The sequence below is a fragment of the Dromiciops gliroides genome, chromosome 1 (genome assembly GCF_019393635.1).
Source record: "Dromiciops gliroides isolate mDroGli1 chromosome 1, mDroGli1.pri, whole genome shotgun sequence".
In the NCBI taxonomy this organism is placed as follows: Eukaryota; Metazoa; Chordata; class Mammalia; order Microbiotheria; family Microbiotheriidae; genus Dromiciops; species Dromiciops gliroides.
The window spans coordinates 278643263-278664223 of NC_057861.1; the positions used below are offsets into that span (position 1 = coordinate 278643263).

At 38.4% G+C, this 20961-nt stretch overlaps 1 protein-coding gene across 1 annotated transcript in view; it reads right to left on the reverse strand.

The window, feature by feature from the left end:
* The window catches only part of CPA6 (carboxypeptidase A6), a 354688-nt gene that overhangs the window by 171729 nt on the left and 161998 nt on the right, over window positions 1-20961 (reverse strand).

The window sequence follows — 20961 nt, forward strand, 5'->3', positions numbered from 1 at the left end:
TCTGTCTACCAATGATATCAAACATAGGTCCTGTGGGACCTAGATCCCAGAATGGGCTTTAGGAATCTTGAGTTTTAGTCCAATTTCTGCCACTATTGAAATGTGTGACCTAGAATAGGGGTTCCCACCATTTTTATTCTGTGGACCCTTCTACAACAACAAAATGTGTTGTGAGCCCCCACAATGATTTAATATACTACTCATAACATTCTTTTAGATCTCTTCACTAAGTGGTTATAATTATAATCATAAATTTTGCACCCAAAAGCTCTAAATCATAATTACATATGAAATTGTAATTATAAAAAAATTTTTATTCAACTCGAAATTATGAAAACTATAAAATTTATCATGCTCTGATTACAAAAGAGTTATGATTATTATATATGGAACATTCTGTAAGAAGTAAAAGTATGCATGAATACCTCATATGCTTACTATTATCTGCAAGATTTTATATTAAATTTATTTTACACATTTTTGAGTTATAAATAACATTTTTAAGGAAGTAAATTGTAAGTTGGAAGATGTTTGACATCCATATATAAATTTAATTTTGATGTTGGATTTTTTTTATTTGAAAAAAGGTTTGGAATATTTGACTCAACACAAGACAAATAATCTTGATTCTGGCTCTGCACTGAGCTTATTTCTGTATTTTGATTTACAACAGGAATAAAATGAAAATGCTCACCCACACAAATGTGTGCCAGAAAATGGGAGGAGAATTTTATAAGCAGTTTTGTCAGGAGATGGAAATTAATGTTTTATTTTTCACCCTCTAACTCAATCAGTGAAAATGAATAGCTAATCACATATATTGCATAACTTTTTTTTTTTTTTGGTGAGGCAATTGGGGTTAAGTGACTTGCCCAGGGTCACACATCTAGTAAATGTCAAGGGTCTGAGGCCAGACTTGAACTCAGGTCCTCCTGAATGCAGAGCTGGTGCCTTATCCACTGAGCCACCTACCTGCTCTTATTGCATAACTTTTTAAAGGTGTTTATATATAAATGAACTTTTATAAGGACAGGATCCTTTCAGGTGCAACTTTCTTCTTTTTTACCACTGGCACACCAGCCACACTTTCACAGAAACCTCTTTTTTTTTTTTTTTGAGGCAATTGGGGTTAAGTGACTTGCCCAGGGTCACACAGCTAGTAAATGTCAAGTGTCTGAGGCCAGATTTGATCTCAGGTCCTCCTGACTCTAGGGCCAATGCTATACCTACTGAGCCACCTAGCTGCCCCTTCACAGAAACTTCTATTGAATGACAGTGTTGTCAACTAGTACATTTGAAAATCCACCTGATAGAAGAATGATAAAATAAACTGAAAAGTTTAAGTCAGAAATTAGCCTTAATACTTCAAGGAGAAGCAATAGAAGGTTTCTTTCTGTAGAACATTTGTTACAATCCCTCATGTTTTCAGGATGGCTTATAATCCACATGTTCAATGTTCATGGTTTTCAAACAGGCTGACATTTGTATGGAAAGAATGCAAATATTTATAACATCTTAATCATGTGATTACACAGTTGATGCAGTATGATTACAGAGTAACAGAGGTGAATGAGGGAGTTACTCTGATGCAGTGTTCAAAATGAAAATACATGAGTCTGACCATCAGTGGGATGTTAGTTTATACTTATATGCCAAACCCTTGCGGTAGTTCAGACACAATTTGATGAGAGGTTGAGAAACTACCAGAACATATTGAGTTTAGTAGGAAATGGTCAGAATTTGTTGTAATCCTTACACAAACACCAAAATCATTGTGTTCATAATCATTATGGTTTTGAATCTGCAGAAATAAGCCATTTACAATGCTTCAGACATATGTGCACTTGTCACAGAGGGAAAATTATTTGTAGCACAATTTGGCAATTACTTACTGCTCAAGGAACCATTAAATAATTTTTAGCACAAAGCTTTTGTTCTATTGTGACTATTGTCATGAACCTCTGAGGGGTTCATCAACCATTATATGGGAACCAATTACCTAGAACAAAGCACTTTACCTTACTGTACCTTTTTTCCTCCTCTGTAATGAAAGGGTTAAAGTAGATAATTTTGAAGGTCACTTCCAGATCTCAGATTGTATCATTCTATGTCTCTATTGTGTTTTAAAAATCTATATGATCGGGGCAGCTAGGTGGCGCAGTGGATAGAGCACCGGCCCTGGAGTCAGGAGTACCTGAGTTCAAATCCGGCCTCAGACACTTAACATTTACTAGCTGTGTGACCCTGGGCAAGTCACTTAACCCCAATTGCCTCACTAAAAAAAAAAAAAAAAAAAAAAAATCTATATGATCAAGTCTAAACTTCCAAGTCAAATAGCAGATATCAACTAACAGCATTTTCTTCAAATAGATCTTTACATACTCGCAATGTTTCATATGCCAGGAGAAATAAGAAATATAATATGTATTTGTACTACCCTCTACACCATACCCTTCTTTCTCTATTCCTTTATTGATGATTTACCCCCTGAAATAGACAGCTCTCTCCTCTCTAGCAAGCTGTATTGTGCTCTTCCTCTCTAGACACCAGACCATTACCTCAAAGATCCAGCCCAGAGGCAGAATTAGATACCAGACCTCTTGTTCCCAGAACTTAGTAACAAGAGGCTCAATTTTCCTTCTTCCCTAATACTTGAAAGAAAACTGATACAAACGTTTGTTATTAACAGGACTTTGGGGGTGGAATCCCCAGTCAAAAAAGTATTATTGCTCTGTCTGAAGAGCTACCAAACTCCTACTTCTTACTTTCTTTTTTAAAAATTAAATTTATTTTTAAATTTTAAAAAGCTATTTAATTTTTAATTTATGGAATAAAATAAGAATTTCCATAATAGAGTATAATTAAAAAAAGATGATTGCACATGAAAAAAACTTGCTATTCCTTTTAAATATGTAATAAAATTATGTAAATTTCTTTTCCCCCTTTTTTTCTTTCCTGTCTCAATGGTATAGAATACCTGATTGTCCAAGTGATAATCACTCCCATCACTGCCACAATTTCCTGTTCTCTCAGTACTCTCCACCTCATTCCTTTCACTCTCATGTGCCAGTATGTCTCTACCTACCTTTTCCATTTTGTTGTCTAAAAATCATGAGGTGGGATCAGAACATTCTTTGCTCTCCATTGCCACTTCCAGATCCAACCTCTACTACCATCACTGAGCAACATCTTTTCCTTTAGGTGCTGTTGCTTCTTCTTCTTCTTCTTCTTCTTCTTCTTCTTCTTCTTCTTCTTCTTCTTCTTCTTCTCCTTCTCCTTCTCTTCCTTCTCCTCCTCCTCCTCCTCCTCCTCCTCCTCCTCCTCTTCCTTTTTTGGTTGGGCAATGAGGGTTAAGTGACTTGCCCAGGGTCACACAGCTAGTAAGTGTCAAGTGTCTGAGGTTGGATTTGAACTCAGGTCCTCCTGAATCCAGGGCTGGTGCTCTATCCACTGCACTACCTAGCTGCCCCATCACTTCTTTTCTTTAAGTCTATTTTTGGCATTTGTTTTCCTTTTGTTTTATCTGAACAGAAATAATGAGAGTGTGATTTTCCCCAGATTCTGATTGGAAAAGTAGTTCCTCTGTAGAATAAGACAGAATATAATGGGGAGAGAGACAGAGAGGAAAGGTTACCCATTAGGATGCTGGGATACTACCTTGGAACCTCACTTTGTGGCTCTGGGATTTGGGCATCTATCTGCCAACTGTAGATGATGCTCAGGTGAGTTGATGGGACGCTTTTGGGTGACAGCTTTACCTGCCTCTTCCAAGGCATAGACAACATTTTTAAAAATCTAGATTGACCTTAAGTAAATTATGTATGAAATAAATATGAAGGAATCCTAAATCAAATACATGATTCTTTGACTCCACTTATATATATGTGTATATATACATACATACACATATATATGTATGTGTATATATATGAATAGATAGACACACAGACAAAGGGAAGCTCTAAGAAAACTCAGCCAGCAAGGGCACAGACAAGGACTATGGTTCTCTAAAAAGGTTAGCTTGCTTTCTTGCATTCTCTGCAGCCTACACATCACAAAATCACAAAGCTTATTATTTTTTCCCCATTCAACTGAAGCTCAGGCTTCCCTTCTTTGTTATTCTGAGATAAGACCTGACCAGCTGACAAAAAAGCCACCCCACTAGGGGTTGGTCTTTGATGTACTGAACATAAAGGGCTGCACCTAAGGTGTGAGCTTATTTCATTCAGACCTCCTACAAGTACCATCAAGAAAGTATCCTCTTACAAAAGTAAATCTTCTTCTTAGGATAGTGAATTTTCCAATAGTAGATAATGTGACAGGAAAGGGAGGGTCAACTAACTGGACTTATGATTGTTAAATCTATGGAAAGGTCATGTCCTTTCTATATAGAAAGACTTATAAGATGTGATGTATGACTACAGATCAACTTCTCTTTGAATTATGTGAATTTACTAATTAAAAAAAGGTGTAATTCAGGACTTTTTTGCATTGTGTATAATTGTCATATTTTAAAATATGTATCATTATAAGAATAGCTTACAGTAATAGAGCACTTTCTCTTTTACAAAGTGTTTTCCTTGCAACAATCAAGGAGGTAGTAAAAATATTATTAACCTCCTTAAAAAACCAGATTAGAAAGCTGGGGCTCAGAGAAATTAAGTGACTTTCCCATTGTTAAATTAGTGTTTGAGCTGGGGGCTTGAACTTGGGCCTTTTGACACTAAATTCATTGCTCTTTCTACTATGTAACATTTTAATTTTAAATGCTTTTATTTTTGTTGCTCTTTTTTCTTTTATGTCAAATCATTTCCAAATATATCCCTCCCCCAGCCCAGTGATCCAACTCTTATTATAAAGATGGAAAAAAGAAAGAGAGAAAACATCATTTCAGTAAAACTAGCACATTAGCCATATTTGACAGCATATACAATATTCCCTACAGAAAGGTGGTGCATTTTCTCAACTCTATTTTCAAGCCAGATTTGGTCATTATAATTACATAGCATTCAATTTTTTGTTTTATTATATAATCATTTTTGTACTGTTTATCTGGTTCTTATCCTGTTCAACATCAGTTCACATTAATGTTCTCAAAATTCTTTCAATTCCTCAAAATACTTATTTCTTATGATGCAGAAATATTCCATTACATTCATGTACCACAGTTGGTATAGCCACTTCTTGGCTACCACAAAATGTGCTGCTAAAAATATTTTGGTGTATTTGGGACCTACACTGTATTTTTAAAAGTAAAGATCAGCCATATGTTCTTAGAATCACAGAGTGAGAACTGGTAAGGACCTTAGAGTTCACCTAATCAAGCTTCTTGACTTTATGGATGAGGAATGAAGGCCCAGAAAGGAATGACTTGTCAAGGGTCATGAAGGTAATATGACTATGACTACATATCCCGCACTGTTTCCACTCTACCCATGAGCTTTGATTTAAACTAATTTATCCTACATTGTAGTGTTCAACTCTTATCCTTTAAAGCTATAAATAAGTAACTTTATCAGGATCTGATCCTGAATAGTAGATAGTGGACTCATTAGTGATAGGGTTGACTTTTAAAGTTCTTCACAATCTTACCCCAACCTAGCTTTCCAATTTCATTATACTTCATTTCCCTTCTTGAACTCTATTATCCAGCCAAACTCACCTTCTCTCTGTTCTTCATTTGTTCCACTCCAGCTCTTACCTCTGCACTATTCTAATGGCCATTGCCCATGCCTGGAATGTGTTTCCTTTTTCCTGCCCTCCCCTATCACCTAGAATGTGAGCTGCTTGATTCACATGATTGGGCCTTTCTTTTTATCTTTGTGCTTGGCAGAATGGTTGGCAAAAAGTAAACCCTTAATAAATTCTTGTTGAGTGGTTGAAGTCATTCTTGGTCCCCCCACTACTGTTAGTGCTGCGTCCCAACCACCTTGCATTTATTATTTTTATATTTATTATGTATATACATACACGCATATGTTTGTGGAAATGTATATATGTATGTTTATGTATATATACATATACACACATAACACACACACTGTGGGTATGTGTGTATACATACATACACACATATATGTCTCCTTTGTTAGAACAAAAGCTACTAGAGAGAAGGGGTCATTCCATTCTTTCTATTAGTATTCCCAATGCCCAGAACAGTGCTTGAAATTTAGTAGGGACTTAGTTGTTGTTTGTCCTTCGTTCCTGAAAAGGACCATGACATTGGGGTGATGTCATGACTTGCACTGAATTAGATTTAAGTGAGGGAGGGCTATGCAAGGTCATCAACCCCACTTTCCTTCCAGAGCCATTTGGGTCCAGTGGAAAGGTATATATCAGGACGACTGGAGATGGCCCTGGATGTTTAAGGCAATTGGGATTAAGTGACTTGCCCAGGGTCACATAGCTATTAAGTGTGTGAGGTGAGATTTGAACTCAGGTTCTCTTGAGTCCCTGGCCAGTGCTCTATCTACTGTGCCACCCAGCTGCTGCTAAGTAGGAGCTTTGTTCGTTGATTGATTAATTTGGTTTAGATTTATCATTATCACTTGTTAGATAATTTAATATCTGAAATTTGGTGATATCAGTCATGTCATTAGGATGAAGAGAAGTTGGATTTCTAAATCTGTATAACCTTAAAACAAAGGTTCTGGGTGATAGACAGCAAGTCCGGGGATCTCATGCTTATTTTGGAGAGCACCTTCCTCCCTGATTTGGTAGGCTATAAACTACTACATAGCACCTAAGCTTCCAAACCACATGCTGAGTTTTTGTATAAATCAAGCCTTAACATTTTTTGTGGCATGGGCTCCTTTGGCAGTCCGGTGAAACCCACAGATCTCTTCTCACAAGAATGTTTGTTGCCTACATTCATAATTGAAGGAAATGTTAAATTTCTGTTAGGAGTTAGTGAAAATATAGAAGTAATTTTTTTCCTATCTAAATTCTTGAAACCCCTGAAATCTATCCCCAGGCCCTTAGGAGGTCCATGGATTCTAGATTAAGAACCCTTGGCATAAACTCTTCATTAGTAGTAGGCTGGAAAGATGAAGGGATTTAGAATTAGAAAGGCAAAATAAAACCAATGGCCTGTCAGTAGATGTCATGATAAAATCTTGTCCTGAACTAGAACATTATGTTTATTTCCAAAATAGATATGTAGCTTTGAAGTCTATACCTCTATCAAACTTTTAGAGCCTCTTTTTTACTGATGACATGAGAGATCAAAGGAAGCATTCCCAAACTTTGTACCAGGTACTAAAGGTTACAGAAATATAGAAAGTGATAGAATGACTAATGGATGAAATCAAGCCAAAGACTTTTACAATAAGTGCTTTTGTTTTTGGGTCTTAGAGATGAGTTACTTCCAAAAATTGGTCTTTGGGAATGCAATTTCTATGGTGGGGATTTTTCAAGTCACTATTAGTTTTCCAAGAGAGAATGAAAAACCATTTTCTCAGCTAATTAGTTGGTATTGATTAATTCACATGATGCTCATGTAGTCTTGACCCCTGGATAGCTGTACTCATATATGTCAGAGGTTACCTACTAAGAAAAATTATGGCCTGATTAGAAATACAGGTTTACTTTGTATTCCTCAGCTCTGGCCCTAAGGTTTCCTCTCTTTCTTGCCAGGCTTTGTAAAGAGTTCCTGGGTCCTAGTGTGGCACTCTGAAAAAGGTCTCCTGTAAATACTCAGATAATAAGGGTCAGCCAACAAATGAACCTTTTGTTTGCTGTAGCCAAGACTAAATTAAATCTTTCACAGAGTAATTCCCTGGTAAACAGTTCCAGCTGATTCATGATGTCTATTCTTTCGCCAGACACCCATATTGCATTTGAAGAGCTTTCAAAAGGTGAAACCCAATCCCAACCTCAGGATAGATGGATAGGATGCCAAGGGAAGATAAAATCCAATTTTCTTCAGTTCTCTGGTTCTCATGTGGGTCACACGAGGTCCTTTACAAATACACACACACACACACACACACACACACACACACACACACACACACCCCTTTGTTAAGCGATAGGTTTCTCTACCATGGATTTAACACAAGGCAGTATAAGATTCAGGAGAACTGAAGTGCTCTATGAAAATGGAAAGAGCAAAGAACAGAATGCCTGGTATAATAATGCTCTTGTATCCCGTGCATCTCTCCCGAGAGCTGACTGTCACAGTTTCTTCTATCACCTGTGAAGGAAAGGCAGGGTATGGAAAGTTCTGTGTATTTGGGAATGATTCAGCATGTGGAATATAATGGAAAATAAGCAGTTGGGCTGTAATAGGGCGGAGGGTGATGCTGGGGGAACTCATCTTTAATTCTGACAGATTGTTATTAAACTTTCCCCTGCAAACTTCAATACACGATAGAACACCAGTCATGTGTCACTCTTATTTCTCAAATAGGCACTCTATATCAGGCTGTGCAAATGGAAATGAGATTTTTGTTTTTGTTTTTGTTTTGCGGGGCAATGAGGGTTAAGTGACTTGCCCAGGGTCACACAGCTAGTAAGTGTCAAGTGTCTGAGGCTGGATTTGAACTCAGGTACTCCTGAATCCAAGGCCAGTGCTTTATCTACTTTGCTATCTAGCTGCCCAGAAATGAGATTTTGAGAGGGAAGAGTGTCTTTTAAATTTTAATTTTAAAAAGTTTCATTGATGCCTTTTGTATTTATGCCATAATGTTTTCCTGATAAACTGTGTTCCATTTCCACTCTCACAAATCTGTCTTGTAACAAAGGAAAAACAAGCAAAACCAAGCAATAAAAACCATATCTGGCAGTGTAGGAGGCAGTCTTCCCCATAGTCCCTCCTTCAGCTCTCCAAATGGAGGAAGTATCTTTCAGAATCTCTACTTCCTGGTCAAGTTTGGTTATTACAATTAATTAGAATTTGGCTCCCTTTTAGTCTTGTTTTTCATTTGATTATTGTGGCACAGTTCTCCTGGATCTTACTTTGCTTTGCATTAGTTCATATGTGTAAATGAAGAGTCTTTCATGCTATCTGTTGACATCAAAGATATTAGTGGCAATGGCTCCATTTACTATGTTAGCCATTTGAACAGGAAAAGTAACCAGGAGATAGATATTAAAGTAATTTGAATACCTATCATGCTCAGGATTTTGTGGTAGGAGAGGAAGAAATACAAAAGCAGAAAATACAATCTCTGCTCTCATGGAATGAATGTACTGGGGAGATAAGACTCAAAACGGTGTGGTGAGGTAGCAAGAAAGTTTATCCGATTAGAACTGAATGCTAATGAGGTCATGGTTAGGAGTTCAATTTCCACCTGAGCTACTTAACATCAAATTGTCTGATTTAATTGTTACTGTAGATCTAACTTTCTTTGCTCTAGTCCTAAGGATACTAGAAGGTGAAGGTGAATGAATAAGTGCGAAGTAAATCTCATCACTGGGAAAACATGGTCGATTAGAAACTAAGTCAGGCTCATCATCTGCAAAAACCACTATCTTTAATCAATGTGAAGAAGTAGCATTCAAGAGAATTTAATCTATATCTCTATCCACAACCTGTGAACTACGAACATACTTTCCAGGGCTCTGTTTCTCTCTTTATACTCTCGCATAATGATTTCATAAGCTTCCGCTGGTTCTATCATCCCTAAGCACATGACTCCCAGGTCTTTAATCTGGCCTTTGTCTTGCTCTGGGGCTATATGTTCATAAAATCAACTATCTATTGGATGTTTCCAACTGGATGTCTTGTAGGTATCTCAAATTAAGTGTGTCTGAAACAGAGCTCATCGTCTCTCACCACCAAACAACATTCCATATAGAATAGTTTTCCAACATTCCATTGAAGTTAACACTATTCTTTCATCATCCAAGTTCACAAACTGAGTCATCACCATCATCATCAACTCTTTCCTTTCTCCCATTGCCCTCCTATCCCATGTAAGACTTGTTGAGTCTACTTTCATAGTATGCTTTTTTGCATTTTAATCCTTATCTCCATTTATACTACCACCATTGTAGTTAAAGTCCTCATCGTCCCTGGCTTGAAAAATGTCAACAAAACTTCCTATTTGGTTTTCTGTCTCCATTCTTTCCCCTTTTCAATCCATTCCCAAATAATTGCCAGAGATGACTTTGACATCTTGTTTAAAAAGCTTTCAGTAATTCTGTTGGTGCCTCTAGAATAAAATAAAAGCTCCTCTGGTTATCATTTTAGGCCAGTGATGTGTTCTTTCCTCACCTCAGCCTTGTAGAATTTCTAACTTTTGTCAAGGCTCAGTTCCAGTGCCATCTCCTACAAGAGACATATGCTGATCCCCCAGATTAGTAGTTCTTCCACCTATTATTTTAAATTTACTTTTCTGTGTATGTGTTATCTCCAATATAATATAAACTTCTTAAGGGCAGGGCTGTTTCATTTTTCTCTTCCTATATCCTGAACCTAGGCACAATGCCTGGCATGCAATAATTATACACAACAGCTGAGACACATTCAATAAATGCTTGCTAAATGAATGAATGAATGAACAGTAGTGGCATAGTTGATAAGGACCAGCTTTAGCATCAGAAAGATCTGAGTTCTGGTTTTTCTAACACACTCTTTTTTTTTTTTTTTTGCAGGGCAATGGGGATTAGGTGACTTGCCCAGGGTCACACAGCTAGTAAGTGTCAAGTGTCTGAGGCTGGATTTTAACTCAGGTACTCCTGAGTCCAGGGTCAGTGCTTTACCACTGTGCCACCTAGCTGCCCCTCTAGCACACTCTTAACACACAAATTACTTAATTTCTCAGTGTCTCAAGCCAATTCTCTAAAACTATGTTACACTGCATTGGTGGAGAGGATTTCCCCACTGACAATTTCCCTACACTGATTAAATCATTGGTGTATAGGTAACCTTCCTCTCCCCTCCAGTAAATTCAATACAAAATTCAGGAAAAAAAAGTTGGTTAACTTAGCATTTATATAACTTGAAGAAATCAATTCTTGTCTCCTATTGCATCGAGTAGAGTGCCAACCAAATCAAATATTTAAAACATTTACTATTCATCAAGAAAAAACTTCTGTCCTTTGAGATTGTTGTAGTTGTTGTTTGTCCTTTATTCTTGAAGAGGACTATGACAAGGTGTGATGTCATGACTTGCAGTGAATTGGATTTAAGTGAAGGAGGGCTTTGCCAGGTCACAAACCTTACTCTCCTCCAGAGTCATCTGGGTCTAGTGACAAGATATGTATTGGGATGACTGGAGATGGCCCTGAATATTTAATGCAATTGGGGTTAAGTGACTTGCCCAGGATCACACAGCTAGTAAGTGTCTAAGGTAAGATTTGAATTCAGGTCCTCTTGATTTCAGGGCCAGTGCTCTATCCACTGCATCATCCAGTTGTCCCTTCTTTGAGATAAGATGAAAATTTAAGCACTGAATTAATTCCAAGTAACCCTATATTTCCAAGGATACTCTAAGTTGGAATGAAACTATTTGGTTTTGTTTTTAGGGGCCATATGGAAGAGATGTTGGAAATGTTTTCATTTTCCTTACTCGCGGCCCAGCATTTTCCTTGCTGTGATATTCTGTAATGACTTAAAAGGACAAGGGAGATCCCTGCCAGAAAGGTTAGGGACTCAGAAGGTAGAATGAGAAATATATATTTTGGACAAGAACAATGCAGGAATTTGTTTTGCATGACTATGCATTTTTGCTATGAAGTGAGGGAGTTAAAGGAGGAAGTTAGAAAATAGATTTTAAATGAAAAATAAATGCTTACAATTCAGAATAATATTTTAAAATATAGGGGAAGGAGAATTTCTTGATAGGTGGGAGTAGAGAGACAAGGATACAGGGAAAAAGGGAGCTCTTTTACAAAAGGAAAAAAAAGTTAAAAAAAAGCAAAAAACCCCACCCCAAACCCCCAAATCAATGAGACCAAAACACCAAACCCTACCCCACTTCTTTCAAATAATCAAACAAATATGAAAGCACGAGAGGAATTCTATTGTAGCTCTCACCCTAGCAGGGTCTTGAACAATGCTTTTAAAATAGCTCAGTATTTTTAAAAGACAGCTGCTGTCATGAATGGGCAGCTCAAAAATGTTAACTGAAATTAAAAACTATTCTCAAAAAGGAGTCAGAGCAGTTTGCCCATTCAGAGTGTTGAGTGCTTGCTTCTTACCTTTTGAACTTTCTATTTGGCTCAGCCTGAAAGTGTGACTTATTTTTTAATGTCATGAGTTACATGAAGTCAGCTGTAGGCTAGGGACAGCTGTTGGAATGTCATGTTGCTACCAGAGAATTCTTGCACAGAGCCTGAAGGTATGACAGCTACAGCTAATAGTGTTGATTCTGTCATGCTTTACACATTTTGGTTTAGCATATTGAAAATTCTCATTTTGAAGTTAAAAAAAAGTATTAAAACGATATCACAAGGGCAAATTATTCTAGACAACATAGCACTTCCCATCATCAAAGGGCTTTAGGAGAATTAGATAATCAACTTGCTAATGAACAAGACATTACTGAGAAATAGCTTCAAAGGCTCCTGGGAGTTTCAAAGTGGAGTATGACCAAATCTTGGGGAGAGGGCTTGGGGAGAGAGAGGACAGAGGAAAACTTACTCTAAAGGCTTAGTCACAGCTATTGTTATCACCCCTTATGGCTTCTGTAGATTTAGGAAAAGATGGGTGACTCCAAGATAAAGAGTAGGATATTTCTGAAGGATGGGATGGGGAAGACTCTTGTGCAAAACATGAACATTTAAGCTTCACTATCATATATTTTGAATATTAAATAATATTTGCTATTTGGTTAATCATTTCATGGTTTTATAATGAATGAAGAAATTATATATTTCCTCCTAAGTCCCAGTTCTGGCATTTACTGGCTTGGTAATTTTAGACAAGGGATTTTATTTCTCTGTACTTCCAGTTCCTCATATGTAAAATGGGGTGGTTCCCCTTTACCTCACAGGGTTTCTGTGAAGGCATTTTACAAATCTTAAAGCAGAAGAGAAAGATGGGTTATATGTGAACACTATGACTGATAACTTTATCAGTCAGCCAGCTGGAAGTAACTAAGTGAGGAGCCTGCAGATTGATACATGGGAGTCTTTCCATGGATTTTTTCTTCTGGGGTATTAAAGGGGGAAGGGAACCAGCAGTTATTACCCATCTACTATGTGCCAGGAACTGTCCTATGTACTTTACAAATATTTCATTTGATCCTTAAAATGACCCTAGGATGTAGGTGCTATTGTGATTGCATTTTTCAGTTGAGGAAACTGAGACAGAGATTAATTTATTTTCCCAGGGTCATACAGCTAGTAAGTGTCTGAAGCTGTATTTGAAATCATGTCCTCCTGATTTCAGGCCCAATGCTCTATCCATTATGCCACTTATGTTTTTGTTTTTGTTTTTGTTTTGGTGAGGCAATTGGGGTTAAGTGACTTGCCCAGGGTCACACAGCTTGTGTTAAGTGTCTGAGGCTGGATTTGAACTCAGGTCCTCCTGAATCCAAGGCTGGTGCTCTATCCACTGCTCCACCTAGCTGCCCCCTACTATGCCACTTATGTTAACCAGAGCTAGAATAAGAGATAAGTATTTGTTATTACTTATAGAGTTTTGGTAGTAGACAAATTAGATGTATTTGGAAACTGAAGAATTGAAATACCATGTTGAAAAGAATTTTTCAAACATTCCCTCTTATGAAAGACTAAAAATAGCTTTGAGGCAGCTGTAGTTCATTATGGGTCACTGCCACATATATTTTTGCTATAATGATTAACTGTTGTATTGTATGTGTAATCCTTGGCAGGGGGATTCCAATTTGCAGGGTGAGTCCCCCAGTGGATGACTACCCTAAATTTAATATACTCTATGGAGCCATATCCCCTTGAAACATAGTTCATAAACTCCCACAGATATACTTAACTTTAGTATTCAGTCACAGGATAAAATTAGTTAAAAAAACCTGACATTTCATGGAATGGCATAGTAAGAAAAGTGACAATAAAACATTTTCTCAAAAATCTGGGGTTCACTTTCCCACAAATATACAAAGCATCAGTGGGAAGAGTGGACCTATATAGAGAACATGCACATAGAGACATACATATGAAGAAAGTGTACAGCCATCATGCACGCATGAACAGGTCCTCATATAGGGAATATATGCATATGACATATTGGACACAAATTTATTTGTGTGTATATGTATATATGTGTAGACACACATATAGCTGATATGGAGGGGCAGCTCATGTTTCCAACACTGCCTGTCTGCCAGTGTCTTTTAGGAATGTCATTGTCCTGCTCACCAGGGCTGTTGGTTTCATTGTTTCTGCTGGTGGCTGCTCTGAATAATCATCAAAAATAGTAAGCATTTATTAAGCACCTACTTTGTGTCAGGCTCTATGCTAAGTGCTAGGGAAACAAAGAAAGGCAAAAAATAGTCCCTGCTCTCAAAGGGGTGGGGGTGGGGGCAAGACACAAAGCGTCTTCTAGCATCTGCCTCATCTAAAATCCCCAGCTCTTTCTGCCTCAAGGAAAAGCACTTACTACTGCCATGCTCTCTCTCTCTCTTTTGCGGGGCAATGAGGGTTAAGTGACTTGCCCAGGGTCACACAGCTAGTAAGTGTCAAGTGTCTGAGGCTGGATTTGAACTCAGGTCTTCCTGAATCTAGAGCCAGTGCTTTATCCACTGTACCACCTAGATGTCCCATGCTCTCTTAACTTAAAGCCTATAGGTAGGTCTTTCCCCCTTGATCTTTTAGAAAAAGTCATAAGTTGTTTCCTGAAACTCATGAAAACACCACCTGTGTCTTTGTCAAAGTCTTCACTATTCCCAAGGCCTATCCTCTCCCTAACAAGAGATTCCTTGTCTCAGGTACCATACAATTGAGAACAAAGAGCCAGTGGTGTTGTCCCAGACACTGATGCCCTTAGGCTTCATGGTAGGGTTTGTTTGTTTTTGATTTTTGCATTTCTCTTTTTGTCTGGGGCTTGAGCCCCTAGGTCAGAGACATCTTCTTTATTTATTTTCCATACACTTTCCATTTTAATTCTCTGAAGGCTAGGTTATAAACAAGCTAATGGTTCAGGGGCCACCCCTTTTAGACCCTAAGCTTCTTCTGTCCTCTCATGTAGATGAGTAGCTTGAGAAAACATGGAAAGGCCGTGCCAAGCCCAGGGGACCAAAGTCCTGGTCTCATATGTGTTTAGTAGTTATTTTCCTGGCCCCTCTGTAAGCAGATTTGGCCATTCTAAGTTTAAAAGGGCCTTTGCCCCAAATCCTTAAATATTTACTTATACAATGTGAAATGGGGTTCTGGTGTTCACAGTGCACCTCAGATGTCATTCTCTGTGTTGAAGCTATTAAGGAACAGATGGTGTCTCTCTAAACGGAGGATGTTAGGAAACTTTTTCTGGGAGAATTGTGACGATGTATAAAGGAAGTGCCTTAGAGAGAATCCAGAACACCTGTGGACATTCTGTAACTGCTTCTAGTTGGTTAACCATGTGGGTCAGAGGATTCTTTTTTAGTTGAGTCCGTAGCCAGAACTAAAGGTGTCTTCCAAAAGGCTTAGGTCAGCTTCAATGACCTCTCTTTGTAGCTTTGGTGACTGCAGGGAACTCATGGCATTCAGGAAGATATTATCTTATAAGGGGAGAGGCCTAATGACCTTCATTCCCTGAGGTCATATGATCCCTTTAGAAATGGGCCTAGATTGGATACATTTTTATTCATTCTTTTCTATTCTAGGTGCAAGGAGTCTCTGATATTCTAGAAACAGAAGGTAAAATAGAAATTGAAAGAATCCACAGATTACCTCCTGAAAGAGATCCCAAAATGAAAACTTCCAGGAATATTATAGACAAATTCCAGAGCTCCCAAGTCAAGGAGAAAATATTGCAAGCAGCCAGAAAGAAACAATTCAAGTACTGTAGATCTAGCAGCTTCTACATTAAAGGATTACAAGGCATGGAATATGATATTCTGGAGGGCAAAGGAATTGAGATTACAATCAAGAATCACCTACCCAGCAAACCTGAATATAATCTTTCAGGGGGAAAAATGGGACTTCAATGAAAAAGTGCTTTCAGGCATTTGTGATGAAAAGATTTGAGCTGAATAGAAAACTTGACTTTCAAATAAAAGACCCTAGAGAAGCATAAAAAGGTAAACAGGAAAAAGAAATCATGAGGGATGTTAAAAGATTAAACTGTTTACATTCCTACATGGAAAGATGATATGTCTAACTCTTAAGAACTTTCTCAGTATTAGGGCAGATGATAGGAATAAATTTAGACAGAGGGCACAGGTGGGAATTGATTATGAAGGAATGATATCTGTAAAGCATTTTTTTTTGTTTACATTTTCTTTTTTTCTGTGGGGCAGTCAGGGTTGGGTGGCATGTCTGGAGTCACTGAGTTGGTAAATGTCTTGTGTCTGAGGCTGGATTTGGGCTTGGATCTTCCTGGGTCCAGGGAGGGTGCTCTGTTCAATGTGTCACCTAGTGGCCTCATGATGACATCTTTAGGGTAAAATTGAGGGGGGAGATGATTGCACTGGGGGAGGGGAATGGTGTGAAAATTCACATGAAAGAAGCAGGAAAAGGCTTATGGAGTGGGGGTAGGGATAGGGGAGGAGTGGGAGTGGGGTAGTGAATGAGCCTTACACTCATCAGAATTGGCTCAAAGACCTTACTCTCATCAGAGTTGGTTCAAGGAGAGAATAACATACACACTCAATTGGGTGGAGTAAGCTATCTAACCCTGCAGGAAAGTAGGAGGGGAAGGGGACAAAGAGGGAGAGGTGAAAGAAAGGAGGACAGAGTGGGGGAGGGGGCAGTCAGAAGTAAAACACTTTTGAGGAGGGATAGGGTAAAAGAAGATAGAAAATAGAGTAAATATCATAGGGAGAGAAGAGGATGGAGAGAAACAGTTAACAATAGTAACTGTGAAAAAAATTTTGAAGCAGAGGCGAGAGTAATGTAAGATGATGATGATGATTATACTTGGAAGAAGATGAGGATTGATGGATGTGGATTGATTGATGAGGAGGACTGATTGAGGAAGATGAGGATTTATTGTTTTTGTTTTGTTTTTGCAGGGCAATTGGGGTTAAGTGACTTGCCCAAGGTCACACAGCTAGTAAGTGTCAAGTGCCTGAGGCCGGATTTGAACTCAGGTCCTCCTGAATCCAGGGCCGGTGCTTTATCCACTGTGCCACCTAGCCGCCCCAAGATGAGGATTTATTGAAGATGATGATGACAATTGACTGAGGATTGATGGATGATGATAGATTGATGATGATGTTGACAAAACATATGGTATTTACCTTGCTGGGCTATTGTGAAGAAAATTCTTTGAGAGGTATAAGGTACTATATAAATGTTTTCAATTACTGTTGTTGCAATAATCAACCTCATAAGTTTATTGTAAGGAAATCTCTCTTTAAAGTACTATGTAAATGTAGTATACTATTTAAAAAATGAGAATCATCAGCATAGATGGTCATTAAATCCACGGGAGCTGATGAGATCACCAAGTGAAGTATTACATAGGGAGAAGAGAAAAGGTCCCAGGACAGAACCCTGGGGGGCATCTACAGCTAGAAGGAGTGATCTGGAGGATCCAGCAGTGGAGGGAGAGAAAGAGTAGTCAGATAGGTAGGAGGAAAATAAGGAGACAGTAGTGTTCTCAAGGCTTCAAGAGAAGAGCATATCAAGGAGGAGAGAGTGCCAAAGGCTGCAGAGAGGTCAAGGGGAATAAGCATTGCAAAAAGGCCATTGGATTTGGCAATTAAACGCTCATTAGTAACTTTGGAGAGAGCAGTTTGGGTGGAATGATGTTAAGAATCCAGATTGTAAGGGGTTAAGAAGAGAGTGAGAGGAGAGAAAGTCGAGGTGCTTATTGTGCTTTTCCAAGGAGTTTAACTACAAAGGGCAGAAGAGAAACAGGACATTAGTTAGCAGGATCATAACTATAAATAAAATTATAATGACTCACTCATGATATAATCTAGAGTTGAGTTATGTCTCCATTTGTAATAGCAGATATACAGGAGAAATAAAAGATCTACAAATAATTTGTGGCAGACTAATTTTCCTGGAATGCACATACATTTCATAAAGATGAATTTCTCTTTTGGCCTAACTTAATCTTAATTTGGCCTTGTTAGTCTGTACAAAATATGTTGGGTCCCACACATATTGAACATTCCCACCTCTCTCTTATAGATGTGTCCTTATTGACAAAAGTGGTGAAATATTTTTTGATCTTATCAGGTATAAATTATTCTTCTTATTGGTGTGTCTTAAAATGAAAATACAGATCATAATCTATTGCCACACACTCTAAGACATTGTTAGTGTTTTAAAAACCTTTGTCTTTGTCTAACCTTGTTTCTTTCTATCCAAAAGCCATTCCTTCTCTCTCTTCCTGTTATCCCTACAATTTCCACCTTGCCACTATATCTGAAATCTTTAATCTAGGCCAGGGCTTCTTAAACTTTTTCCACTCATACCCTCTTTTCACTGGTGAAATTTTTATGTGACCCTGTGATGGCATGCACAGTATAAAGTGCACATGTTGTATGTTCAGAACCAAGGCTGCAGTGACCCCCACATTAAGTTATGTGACCCCATATGGGGTTGTGACCCATAGTTTAAGAAGCTAGGATCTAGGTTGTTTTGTTTTTGTTTAGCCAATTAGTTGTGTCTGACTCTTTGTGACCCCATTTGGGATTTTCTTGGCAAAGATACTGGAGTGGTTTGACATTTTCTTCTCCAGCTCATTTTACAGATGAGGAAACTAAGGCAAACAGGGCTAAGTGACTTTCCCAGAGTCACATAGCTAGTGAGAGTCTGAAGCAGGATTTGAACTCAGGTCCTCCTGACTCCAGGGTTGGTGCTCCATCCATTGTGCCACCTAACTGCCCCAAAGACTAGAATTGTCCAGTTAACTGATTAGTACTCCCTGCCAGTGATCTCACATAAGTAGGATGTCTACAGCATACTGGATTTGGAGTCAAGAACTGGGTTCAAATCCTATGTCAGATACCAGCTGTGTAGCCCTAGGAAAGTAACTCTGTGATACTTTGATCTTTCCTTGTAAAAAACTAAGTAGTCCCAATAACTGAACAGCCCTCAATCATGAACATAAGCATGATGTAACTGATGGCTAAGACTTAGGGATTCCATTCTTCCTTCGTGATCTGAAGACTGCCATGCCTGAGGCTTTTAGATGACATCCCTGGTCATATCTTTTCTCTGTCCTTTCCTAATTATGCTTCAAATATATATCATTCTTAGCCCCACTGTGAAGAGGATTAGTGGACTGCGCTAGTTAAAAGATGCCAATCCTTGCTTCACTCTGTAGTGGTTAATGAAGATTCTCTAGTATTCTTCCTGTATTATTTGTTGTCTTTCAGTCATTTCATTTGTGTTCAATTTCATGACCCTTTTTGGGGTTTTCTTGGCAAAGATACTGGAGTGTTTTGCTATTTCCTTCTCCAGATCATTTTACAGATGAGGAAACTGATGCAAACAGGGTTAAGTGACTTGCCTAGGTTACACAGGTAGTGTCTGAATCCAGATTTGAAGTCAGGAAGAGGAGTCTTCCTGATTTCAGGCATGGCACTCTAACCACTGAGCCACCTCGTTGCTCCTTCCTTGTTACTCCCTCACGTTATGTGATCTATTGTCTCTAGGTAGGTTATGTGGCCTTTCATTTTGTGCCTTATCATAAACAAGTCAAATAAAAGGGCCTGTTGCTTTCACCACTGACTAGCTCATCTAATTTTTCCATGAAGTCCCTTTGGTATCAGCCACAGATCCTGATGCTTTTCAAATACGTTCCTTGCTTTGGGATTCTGGCTTATCAAATAATGCAGAAAATAACTGGGCTGCCGGCTGGGCATTTGGAGATATTGCTGTCATTTTTTTTTGGGTGGGTGGGGTTTATGCAGTATAATGGACTTTAACCATTACTTTTGAATAATCTGAAATCTAAATAATTCAAAAATTTCTAATTTCTATGTTTTATCTAACACATCTGGTTTGTAAAGAATAATTGTTATTTGAGGTTTTTATGCCTCAGCGAGCATTGGCCTGGGGCTCTGCAAACCGCACCATGCTCCACCCACTGGTTGTAGCCCTTGCAAGGGCTCTGGCACCTCACGGCATCACCATTCGACAATGCCTACATAGGCCTGGCAAAATTATAATGATTAGAAGCCTAGTGAGGGCAGTCACGTGACTGTCAGAGTGGCCATCCCATTGGCTGGGACTGTGTGGGGTGTTTCTAGGTTTGGGGGAGGAGAATTGGACATTCTAGGTGGAAGCTGGCGTTCTGCGCATATTTTCAGCTGATTCCTGGGCGGTGGTATTTTTCAGGTATTATAATTTCCCTTTCCCCATTTTATTTCCTTTCCCTTGATCCTACTGATCCTGTTTGTGTTTTTTTAAAGTTTGTTCTTATTAAAATAAATCTTGTTCTGTTTTGAGGGAGGCTGCGGGTTTCCTTCCTTGCCCCAATATTGCGGCGAACTGCTTAGCCGGCACTCCCCAATTGAAAATTGGTCCCCACAGGTTTCTTCCATTAAATTTTACTTTAATGCTGCATCTTAACTGGTCATCATATTTATATTTTATCTGATGTTTAAAAGGTTCAAGAGACATAATTTCTGGGTAATTAGTCATTTTATTAATAATGCCAGCATTTTAATAAATGATCAGTTGTACTTTCTAATGACATAGACCTCTTATGGCAGTCAGCTCACAATTTATATGTCCTTGAAAGAGTGGGTGCTCCTGAGGGTCAATCAATTATGATTGGTTGACAATTAATGAGAAAATGAATATTATAATGGGAGGTGGGTTATATTACAATGAGGATCTGGGGGTACCTGACTTAGATGACTCAAGTCTTGCTCAAAGAGACTTTTCGATTTCCATATCACCTGTCTGACAAAAAAGGAGAACCCACAT